Source organism: Corvus moneduloides, chromosome 1 (genome assembly GCF_009650955.1).
Source record: "Corvus moneduloides isolate bCorMon1 chromosome 1, bCorMon1.pri, whole genome shotgun sequence".
Classification (NCBI taxonomy): Eukaryota; Metazoa; Chordata; class Aves; order Passeriformes; family Corvidae; genus Corvus; species Corvus moneduloides.
Window position 1 is genome coordinate 151,880,049 of NC_045476.1, and position 11,779 is coordinate 151,891,827.

The following is an 11,779-nucleotide window of genomic DNA, read 5'->3' on the forward strand; positions in this document are numbered from 1 at the left end:
AATTCATATAACTCTTTGGATTTCTGTGACCACAGATAATTTTATTTTCTTATTATGGCTGTAGAATTTATTAGTTAACAGATATCCAAGGAATTGTTTGAGAACAAGATACAATGTCAGGGATTCAGCAAGACCATTCTCCACACGTTATGTGGTGAAACCAACAACTGGAGGGATGGAGGCTGGGAGGGAACCAGAAGGGACTGAAAAATGCATTTTTAAGAGGCTGATTTGATCATTTTGTTAGATGACACAGACTTTCCCCTTAGAATATGAAGTAACAGAGCTTTCTGAGGTCAGAAAATGACCTGGCACCATGAACCTATTAGCAGGAGGCAGATTTTAAATGCATTGGATTGACATGAAGGTGAATCATAATGGTAAAGAAGAACCCTGGATAAACTATTCACAAAACCTGAGCAGACACACACTGAACTCTATCACTTAAAGTTACAATGTTCCTTTACTGGATGGCAGGGATGGAATTAGCATTGCCAGAGACATTGCTACTGTGCTGGGAGTGGTGTTCAGGAAAAGGAACACAACAGTGGCAAGAAAACAGAGATGAGAGGAGCAGATAGGAGAGTAAAAAAAGGGTCCCTGCAACTGGTGTAGGAAATTGGATGGAAATAATACATTATCTCTCCAAGCAGGATGGATATTCAAGCTGTCATAGACTTGAATGAACACGGGTCATGATATTCCCTGAAGTTGAATAAGGTCCTGTTATTAATTTCAGTGGTACAAGACGGAATCCTGGGGTCAGTTTTGTGCAGAGGAATGTGAATAGAAGGTGCTATAAAAAGAAATAAAATAAATCATAAAGGAATTTTCTAAGTGCCTTGACTTGTGGCCCTGAGCATTAACTTTACACTACTTCTCTGCACACAAGCCATGGATCCAGCCAGGCCCCTTTGGCCCTACTCTTGGCAAACAAGTCTCAGTGTCTTATCACACATGGAAGTCGAATCTGGCCCTCAGAAGGACATTCACAGGTGTAGCTCTCAGCCCCAGTTAGGCCCTATGGGTTCCCTCTAGTTAGTGAAAAGCAAAAATCTTCTCCACAATTTACATGAAACACCCAAACATAGATCCTGCTTTGTCCACCTGGATGGTTTGTGGAGACCACCCACACTTTACACAGATACTTCAAAGATACAGCACAAAGAGCTTCTTTAGAGATTTGAGGTCCATAATCTTTTGCAGAGGCTGCTCCCACATTGCTAAAACAGGCTGAAAATTCTTCTTATGTTTCATGGCATGTATGCCGGTAATGACTTCTGTGACATGACTGCTAAACACAGAAGAGCAGAATTTGGTTGGACCAAAGGTCTTCCTAGCTCAGTATCTCCTTTTTAACAGCAGACATAAATAGAAGGGGAAGAGTAAAGGGGACATAAACTTGGGGAAAAGTAAGACCACAGCAAGCATGTAAGGTATTTCCCGCTATTATTTTGTCAGACTGCAGGCACTGTCACCATACGACATCCTAATACAAGCGTGGGTTTGTATGTGGTCTGTTTTTCTTCCATGAACATGTGTATTCTCCCCAGAATCCAGAGTAATTAATGTTACATAACTATAAAATCAGCACCAGCTCTGCAAAGTGAAGATGTGTCAGAAACTGTCCTGGCCAGGAAGCAAAGTTAAGTGGGAATGACTGTGAGCCTTACTGCATAGATGAACTGCTTATCTGTACTCAATCTTTAAGACAGACTGTCCAAACCATGTGCTGGTCTTCCTCTACCTGCATTATGAATAACAGTACTAGAAGAGAAAAATATTCATGTTGCTAGCCTGGGAAAACTACAGTTCTTGTGAAAATTGATTCCTTTCCATGTCTTCCCATCAGAGATGTGAAAGGGGACCAGCTGGGTAAAGTAAGCAGAAAAAGAAATAGATAAGGCCCCCCTGATAGCTGGGAACTAAGAGGTTCACATTAAGACTGAGAAGTTTAACTTCTCAGGAAGTTAGCTTCTCAGGAAGAGGAGGTTGAACTTCTCTGGTACCTTGCCAGTAGACTAAAAATCAGGAAATCTTGGAGACTACTGAAACAAAGAGAAAAACATCAGGTTACCTTCAGGTAATTGGATATGGCCACATAAAAAGTACTGTATTAATCACAGATACACACAGCTATTCCAGAATTCATTACTTGACTGCACTAGCTTCATTAATCTATAGTTCCCCATGGTTTAAAATATGAGGGTGTAAGAAATCAGAGCAAGTGACTCTTACTCTCAGCAACATGGAAGCCTGAAGAAGTGCCCAGCCCAAAATCTTGTCATTACCCAGAATAAATGCTGTAGATCTTGCAAAGAATTCAAATAACAATAATTGCCAGCATAGCATGTTCACTTGCACAACCGTAGAAATAAGATAGCAGAGTTGTGCTGTGGTCACTTTGAAAACTAAATAACTTGCCAGACTTACTTCACAAAGCTCTGAAATATGTATCAGGAAGGCACAACATATAAAAAAGCAGTACAGGTTTCCCATTAAAGCTTTTCTATCCACAAAGTGCCAGAGGCTAAACTGCATGAAATACTCACTGAAAATCCCCTCATCAGTCTTTTCTTTGTCATAGTCAGAAGAATGTTGAACCGCAACTGTTGTATTTGGCAAATAATATTAGAACTGCAAGTGAATTCAAAATAACTATCACTAAGACAATTCAACTGATCGTAAATTGAAACTGCATGAGCAGGCTGGAGAGAACACTTGTCTGTTGCTACAGTAATTATTGCACGCTCACATTTCAGGAGGGTGTCAGCTCTACAGGCATGGCATCATTATAAACCTCTCGCTGGTATAGCTGACCTTGAGAACTTTTCACTGTTGCTGGTCTACAGAAATAACAGACTTACATTATAAATAAACTTCCTTTTTAATGAATAACAGCACTTTTTGGAATTCTAGATACATAGGGCTGAGAGAGACCTTGAGGGGATCATTTTGTCTCTCCCCTTGCTCTGAGACAGACATGCCTGAAAGATATTTGTTTTAGCTGCTTTAAAAGATCTCCAGTAAATGGGATTTCACAATTCTTCCAGCAAGTGAGGCTGCTCCAGCATTTAACTATTTCTATAGGGCAACAGCTTTTTTCTTAATATGCCAGTATCAAACTGGACTGTTTGCTGATTTGAGATAGTCCATATGACTGCAAATTCATGCCACTGTGTCGTTCCTGGGTTTACGCTGTCTTGAAGAATCACATTATGCAAGTGCCAAGTTAAAGTGTTTTTCTAATTGTCAGTTTATGAAACTTGCCCTTAATTTCTGAAGGTCAGGCTGGAATCTTACAGTCACAGAAACCGTGACCACATTAACATGCACAGTCTGGTGCCATATCAAGAAACCAAATTGGCTGGCTGGGGGTTATTGATGATATTGCAAATCTGAACAAAAGCTCAGCTCAGTTGTAAGATTAGAGACTGAGTTTTAGACTGGAGGGGAAAATCAGTATTTATAACACGGACGTAGAGAAAATTGGATGTTGTTCAATAGCCTTTGGAGGAAACACTTCTACAAAGAAGAAAAATAACTTCATGATTTAAAGTTTTTTAAATACTTAGTTTATCCAAATAATCTGCCAGTATGAATTTCTGGAAATATGACAAAAATTAGGTGTATCAAATAATAAATAGGATAAAATTATCTTCAGCCACTGCATTCTCATCAGTTACAGCATAAGTAGCTTCATTTGCAAACTTCCTGAATACACCGTTCTGAAAGCAATCAAATATGTCCTGAACAATGCTACATGCTGTCACACAGGCCAGACCAAAAATAGAGAGCTGATCTCATGGCTGGAAAACAATTCACTTAAATAAGCAGTTTATGCAACCATTTGACGAAGACTAACAAATCTGCTCCTCACAAGCACTGCTACTGATTACCAGGCAATAAACAACCTTATAGTAGCAACTACCCCATTACTAGATGTTAGGGACATGAGGAAAAAGCTTAACATTCAGTTGCTGGCTTGTTCTGGGATAAACTAGAAGTTAAATAATGTCTTTCAACATCCATATGATGACAGAAAGCAAGTTAATTATCACTCCTCTTCCCCAGAAATATTAGCATCTCTCTCACAAGGACAGGTTGAGAGAGTTAAGCATGTTCATCTTTGAGAAGCAGAAACTGAGAGGGGTCTGCATCAATGTATATAAGTATTTGAGCACGGGGTGTGAAGAGGATGGAAATGTTCAAGACCTGAAAGGACACAATCCTGTGCAACGTGCTCTAGGATGGTCCTCCTTAAGCAAGGAGGTTGGACCTGATGACCCACTGTGGGCCCTTTCAACCTTGCCCGTTCTGTGATTCTGTGACTGTGCCGTGACTGAAGGAACACTCTGTACATTGCTTTTATTCTCAGAGAGAGATGGTAAGTCATTACAGGTGTAAAGGTGTGCCTGCGGTCTACTGCATATTGAGAATATGGACACAGATTTAAGAAAATGCTGATCTGTAACAGAACTTCGAGCATGTGAGACATGGCATGAAGCACATAATGCACTGAACAGCACTCACAGAGCTCCAGGTAGTTGGTATAAACCAGCTATTCCCCCACTACAACTAAACCCCACAGTTGGAGTACGAGTGTGCAAACAGTATTAAACAAAACCATGGATTGTAGGGTTTTCCCCTTTGAGGAAGGGGAATAAGAAAAGTGCCTACTAGCTTTATAGTTTTCTATGTGATATTTCCTTAAAATTCACCAATTTATTTTCTCTCCAAAAACAAATGATACAAAAATGTCATATATTATGGTTTCATGGCTTCTTACTTATTTTATTTCTTGAACAAGCAAGCAATGGCTAGCTAATTCTTGATCAAATAGGATGCCTGCAACTGTATTCAAGTCCCATGATTTTTGGTCCTGTTACTTCTTCTAGAGGTGAAGGAATATTGTCTATGCATGAATGAGTGAGCCAGTCAGAGTTTCAAAATGGAAGCCATTCACGCAAGCTGCCATACAGTGCTAATTGCTCCTCATGGAAGGCACGAAACAATTTTCTATTAAGAAACTGCTGATATATTTTTCTCACTCCAAATTTACTTTAAAAGGCTGAAGTGATTGAGAAATATTCATTCTTTCTTACCCATCCTTCAAAACTCTCTATGCTGTGCAGCCCAATTTATGTCAACTACCATAGAAATTATCCAGGCAGGGCAAGAAGGACCTCCAGAATATGCTACCATGGTATGGTGGACTTTGAAACCACTCCTGGCAGAAACTGGTAAAAGTGATTAAAAACTGGGCTTTGTGATTTCATTTCTCTCTTTTCTCTTCTATCTCACCAGAAGAACACTGAATTAGATACATGTTTGTATTGCTAATGAGAATGTCTACAGCTATATTTAAAGGGATAATTATTTTTAACAAGAGATGAAAGAGCCTCTGTTTGGGGGTGAGGTTGGGGCTTAATCTAACCACACTCTGGTGGGACTTGGCTTTCCGTATGTGTTGATTTACATGACATGGTTGAATTCTTTTGACCTGAAGCTCTTCAGTGCAAGCCTGATGAAATTTTACTATTTTGCTATAATCTATGCTGTTACAAGTGAGTTGCCCTCTGCTTATAAATAAAAAATAAAAAAGGAAGACTGAACAGCCATAAGTGGAAATGTTATTGGTGGATATCCATTCCTTGCAGACATGTCTCAGTTATTCTGTATCATGCAGTTATTTGTCTTCTTTATACCATCTGCCAAGTGATGGACAGACAGAAATCCACCTGTGACTTCATTCCTTTGGATTTCAAAAGTGGAAACCAAGGAAAATTACTGGAACTATTCATAAAAAGAAAAGAGATGATTTAAAGTAAAAATATTCCTTATTTCTCATAGTACTATCAACTATTTCAACTGCATTAAAAATGCAAATAGGTGATAGACTAGCAACATTTGATTAGCTCTAGGCAGGCCCTGCTCCAGCTGTCACTGTATTCAAGGGCACTATTTCAGCTGGGTGACTTCGAATCAAGCGTTGAATACCTCTCCCCTCATTGAGCCACCTCAGCATACACCGGACCTGCAGCAGGAATCTGCAGCTGTACTCAGCAGGTTTGTAAACAGGAAAACATTGTCCATGCAGTGAACAACATGTCAACATTTTAGAATACAATAGGATATAATATTTCAATTGAAAAGGACCTAGAAGTATCCTCTTGTACAACTGCTTGACAAATTCAGGGCTCACCAAATTAAAGCCTTTTACTAAGGGCAATGTCCCAATGTCTCTTAAATATTGACAGCTTTGGAGCATCAACCACCTCTCCAGGAAAGGAAGCCTGTTCCAGTGTTTGACCATCCTCTTGGTAGAGAAATGGTTCCTAAGGGTAGTACTATGTGGGTTACCTTAAAATATCCCATATTCTTGACCGATTACTTGACTTTTCCCTGTTTCAGTTTTCTTTTCCTGTCCTCCTAAAAAGTCTGTTGAGTACAGACTAACCATTAACCAGTCCTGAAGCTTCTTGTGACTAGGCTAATTGAGGAGAATCTAGCAAAGAAATTCCATTTTCTAGCCCCGCTCTTGCATATGCAAAGCATTACCATCACTTTAAAATCCAGCATTGACATAGGCACTCTGACTGAAGGGAATCAGAGTCATCAATTTCACTGGGTCAGTCATCAGGTATCTTGAATCCAATTTTGAACTATTTTCCATTCTCCTGCTCTATATCTAATAACTACACATGTTAACAAATAGCATGACCTTTAAATAGCCAAACTTAAACATTATTCAGCTTGAGCCTTTCTTTCCTTTCTCCCAAACCTCAGCTCATTGATTTTTAAAGCATATAAAATAAATGAAATTTTGTGAGGTTAATGCAAGATGCAAAAGAAATTGGCTCAGTTGCAGGAGCACTCACAGCCTCTTCTTGCTGTCAGTCAAGGCAATTAGATTCTAGTGCAAAGGACATGTTCTCATGTCCTGGTTCCCCCAGGTCCCCTCTGTTCTGGTCACCAATGGTGCATCTGCTGTCTCTGCATTTCCACCAGGCTGGAGAGGTTTTTGGTGATGTGGAAAATTTAGTGGCTTCCCCACACACCAGCTATTCCTTCAGGGCATTGACCATCAAGCCAGATTATCAAACTAGGAGTTTTCTCCCAACTAGGCATGATCCTGTCGGTATCTGTATGGGATAGGAGTGTCTGAAATGACCAGTAGAAAGTTATGTGTGTCCTACCTGGAACTGCCTGTGGCTGGAGCCCTCATTTGAGATGCAGAAGTTGAGGGTAGAAGTCTTTATTCTAGTTGCCACACCACAGACTAATGTGAGCCAGGGTTTCAACATGAATCTTTTCTCTCACCCAGTGAACATTTAATTAATTTACAGATTCACACGTTTGCAAGAATAAAGGTGGTTAGTGAGGGCATTTCTCTGAGACATGGGATCAATCAACCAGAACAGAGATTTTAACCTGAATTTCCTGTGTGATTTAAAAACCAGGATGCTGATTGATCTCAGCAGCATTCTCCATCCCTTAACAAACCCCGCTTAGACATGTCTCTCAGAATTGATTCTTCAGTTCCTAAATAGCCTGGGAATTAGCCATTACAAAACTGCAATTAGGTTTTGACAAGGCCATTTAAAACTAACCTCCGCTGAGAGCAGAGAGCAGGTAAAATGAGAAGAAAACAATGAAGCCCCAGTGCTTCAATCAGGTTTAGTTTTAGCTCTGAAAGCTAAGTGAATTTGCAGCATGAAGCCTCAAACTGTTGCCCCTGAATTTCTTAGGTTTTTAAGAAATGCTTGTTTCCTACTTCTTTCTTTCTCAATTGGCTCCTGTATTTCACTTCCTTGTGTCTATTTCCACAGGTGAGAGTTTGTTATCCTAAAATACAGCTCAAAATTGAATCCCGTAACTAAATATTAATACAAGGAACTTCTAAAAATTGCCACAGGAGCTTTGGCTGGGTATGACTGTCAGTTTTGTGTATTACATAAACAACTGGCCTTCCCTTCTCTGTCATTGCTGTTCTGACTCCATGTTGGAACCAGATGTCACTTATACCACTTCCCATGAGTATTTCAACTATGATTCAAAACCTCTTTGGCACTCATGTCAGGAAATTTTCAATCAAATTCCATGTAACCCCGCATAAATCACATTCTGCTACACTTTACTGGCGCTTCTCAAGATTTTTCAGTCTGTAGGAGCTAGGACCTGTATTAACAGGTAATAGAATGTGCTACTTTAGTTTGCATCATTTCCCTGTGTTCATGTTTAATAAAGTTTCAAAGTTTTGTCTGAGAAAGACAGAAGTTTTCTTTTGCCTTTGTTAGTCCTCTTGAAATCAGAATGAACAGATATTCACTCCTAACACATTTTGCTTTTTCATTGTGATTTCCTTTATTCTTTCCAAAAAACATATTCCTTATTTTACAGCCCCAAATTGGGCAGATGAGACTGTAACTTGTCTAGATGAATCCTTTCCTACAGTCCCAGTGAGGTGCTACCCAGTCATTCACTACTATAAATGCGGGGCTGTTCTGCAAACAGTTATTAATAGGGCTCATTAGCCCTCCGAGGTGTTCGTGATAGGGCTGCAGAGCACTGGTAGAACAGAGGGAAGTCTGTGGAGTGGCAGAGATGACAAAAAACCAGTTGTTCAGATCTTCTCCAAGACTTTGCAGGTACAAGAGCCTGAACACTCTGCTGTACTGAAGGAGACTCAGGGAGAGTTTGAGCTTGTCTGGTTGTGAAATGGAGACTCTCACAATGACCAAGGCTGGAAGCTTCTGGCTTGAGCACCAAGTCAGAATTGGGACCCCAACAGACTGAATAAATAGGCTGACAGAGCACTGGGAGCCACTCAGGGGAGGTGATCACTCCTCTCTGCTCAGCAGTGATGAGAAACATCTGGATACTATGTCCAGCACTGGACTCCCCAGTACAAAGAAGACACGACAAACTGGAGTGAGTGCCACACAGGCCCATGATGATCATTAAAGGACTGGAGCATCTGCTGCATGATGTGAGACTGAGAGGCAGAACTGTTCAGCCTGGAGAAGAGAATGCTCATGGGAGAAGTCTTACCCAAATACTTGATGGGGGAGTAAAGGAGACAAAGCCAAGTTATTCTTGGTGGTACTCAGTGAGAGGAAAAGAGGCAAAGGACAAAAATTGAAACACAGAAAATTCCACGTAGAAGTAAGGAAAAGTATTCTACTGTGAGAATGACTGAGAACTGGATCAAGTGGCCCAGAGAGGTTGTGGAGTCTCCATCCTTGGAGACTTGACTGGACGTGACCCTGAGAAACCCATTCTAGCTGGCCCTGCTTTGAGCAGGGAGATTGGACAAGGTGATCTCCAGAATTGCCATCCAGCCTCAGCTGTCTTAAGAAAAACCATCTCTTGCCAAACATCTCAGAGCTATTGAGAATGCTGATACACCAGTTTACTCTCCTGCTGAGCATTTCAGACTAGTCAGAGCCCCGGAAAACAGAACAACACACTTAAGTAGCATTTTAGAAAAGGACCTCTAATTCATGGCACTTATTTATGACTCACCTCAGGGTACTAGAGTGTTGCAAGCACGATGGAAACTGTAAAAGTTTTCTAGTTTTAAAACTATTTTCTTTTAATAAATTCTGCTTATGTGGCACTATGAGTACTAGTTTGTTTTGCAGGAGGCTGTTTGCATGCTGTGTATGACTTCCTGCAGCATCCCTAGGTGAAGAACCTCTGAAATTCAGAGACATGCAAATGACTCTGAGGATACAGTAGCCTGCCTAAGAATGCAGGAATCACAGATCACTACCCTGAGTAGGTAACAATGAATTTTGACACATGAGAGATGGCTATCAGGCAGAGTAAGAAGTACTATGTTGGGAGACCACCTCATCCTATAACAATGAAAAATTTATTGTTGTCGTCAGCCACCGGGAGATAATATGGAACTAAAGTTGTGTAAGACTTTTAGATGATGCCAGTCACAGCCCTTTTCTTTCCAATTTTTGTGATGAAAAACATCTAAAGAATTTTAAGATACATTCATATATTTGACTATCACAGTCATACTAATTAGTTTTCAGGGCAATCTTTTCCTGCATAACCTTTAGAAGCAGCACCTTAAAATCTTTATCCCACATCTAATTGGTATCTTGAGTTTTTATAGCATCCTGAGTTATGCTCAGACACGTATATAAATATGGACTGAATTTTGGCTCATGCAGAAGAGAAAAATGTTTTTTCAATCCATCACATTTCTACTGTGCAATAGAACCATGCTTAATTTATTGTAGTTCAACCAATTTATACAAAAAAAACCCCAATAAACACAGACATAAAAGGTTTTTCATCCTGAAAAATGTCTCTTGACTCTCTATGAGGGATACCAGACTGTTTAGAGGTGAACAAAAATTTTGTGATGCAGCTTTTCATCAGAAGCTCCATATTTACAGGGTAGGAAGGATTAATTGAAACATTTCAGGTTTTACAGACTTTCAGCAAATTAATTCCTGCTGGTCCATCCTCAAGTTAGATATATTAGAAGCTGCAGCATCACTGGCATGAATATCCTCAATAAAACTAACAATCTTGGCATTTTCATTAGAGTTACTGTCTGCTGAAATCAAGCAGAACACCAACTTCACTAGACACAGGCCTACAAGGTCTGGGAAGGAGCCTTTCACATGCATTTTTGTTTCTTTTCAAATTCAGCCTTTCAAAAAACAAGATTTCTTGTAATGCAGAAGCACTGCTTTCTGACAAGCACAAATACTTGACTTTGCGGTGCACTGAACAGAGATCCTGCCCAGAAACCATTACCAGGAAACTGAATTTAGTACCCATTGATGCTGGGACTTTTGTGTGAGTATAAAACTCAGCATTAAGCTAGGAAAAATATTACATCACTAAATCCAAATTAATACATCTGTATAAGAACTATATTAACAATATATCTTGCATCCACAGACATTTTAGGGGAAAAGTGTCTCTGAGATATAGCTTATCAGGTAGCTCCCAGCCCTGGAATCCAAAATGCAAAGGCCTAATTTCTAGTTGTAGGAATTGCTACTTTGTGCCTCTGTTTTCCCACCAGTAAGACAGGATAATGAGCTCTTCCTCCTTTATAAAACATTTTAAGATCTACTGGGGTTAAACTGATTAAGAAACAAAGCTATTTGGGTTTGTTATTATTTAAAATAATGAAAATTAATAAGACATTGAATTAATCTGAATTTTCCCAACCTCCCTACATGGATTTTGTGCTTATTACATAAGGCCTCTACAGAATTAGTTAATAATGTCATGCATAAACAATATATTCTTTTTACGATTTTTTAATATGGTCAATCCACAATAAATACAAACCATGTTAAAAAACACACGGATGGAAATCTGTGCTTAAACTGCACAAAATATAGTACTCCTGAAAATACAGAACTGACTACCAGGAGTTACAAATATGCCAAAAATTACTCTGACTTACTCAGCGATCCCATCTTGAAGCATTTCTGCGCACAGACTCCTAGGAATTATATTGCCTATCACTAATTACAATTTGCTCAGGTATAATTCTTCTTGGAGATGCTCTAATTTGGTATGGCCAGCATCCCTGCTAGAAGCAAGCCTAGAAGCTGCTCCCCGGTTTTTCCTCCCATTTTTCCTGTGCATATCCACCTTTTGACCCATAAGTTCACATCCTCCAGAAGCTGGCAGGAGTGAAAAACATTTTTTAATGAGTTGGCTCACATTATTTTTTCTAGGAAAGAGGGCATGGAGCAGTTTGTCCCACCTGAATTCAGTGTCAGTTTTC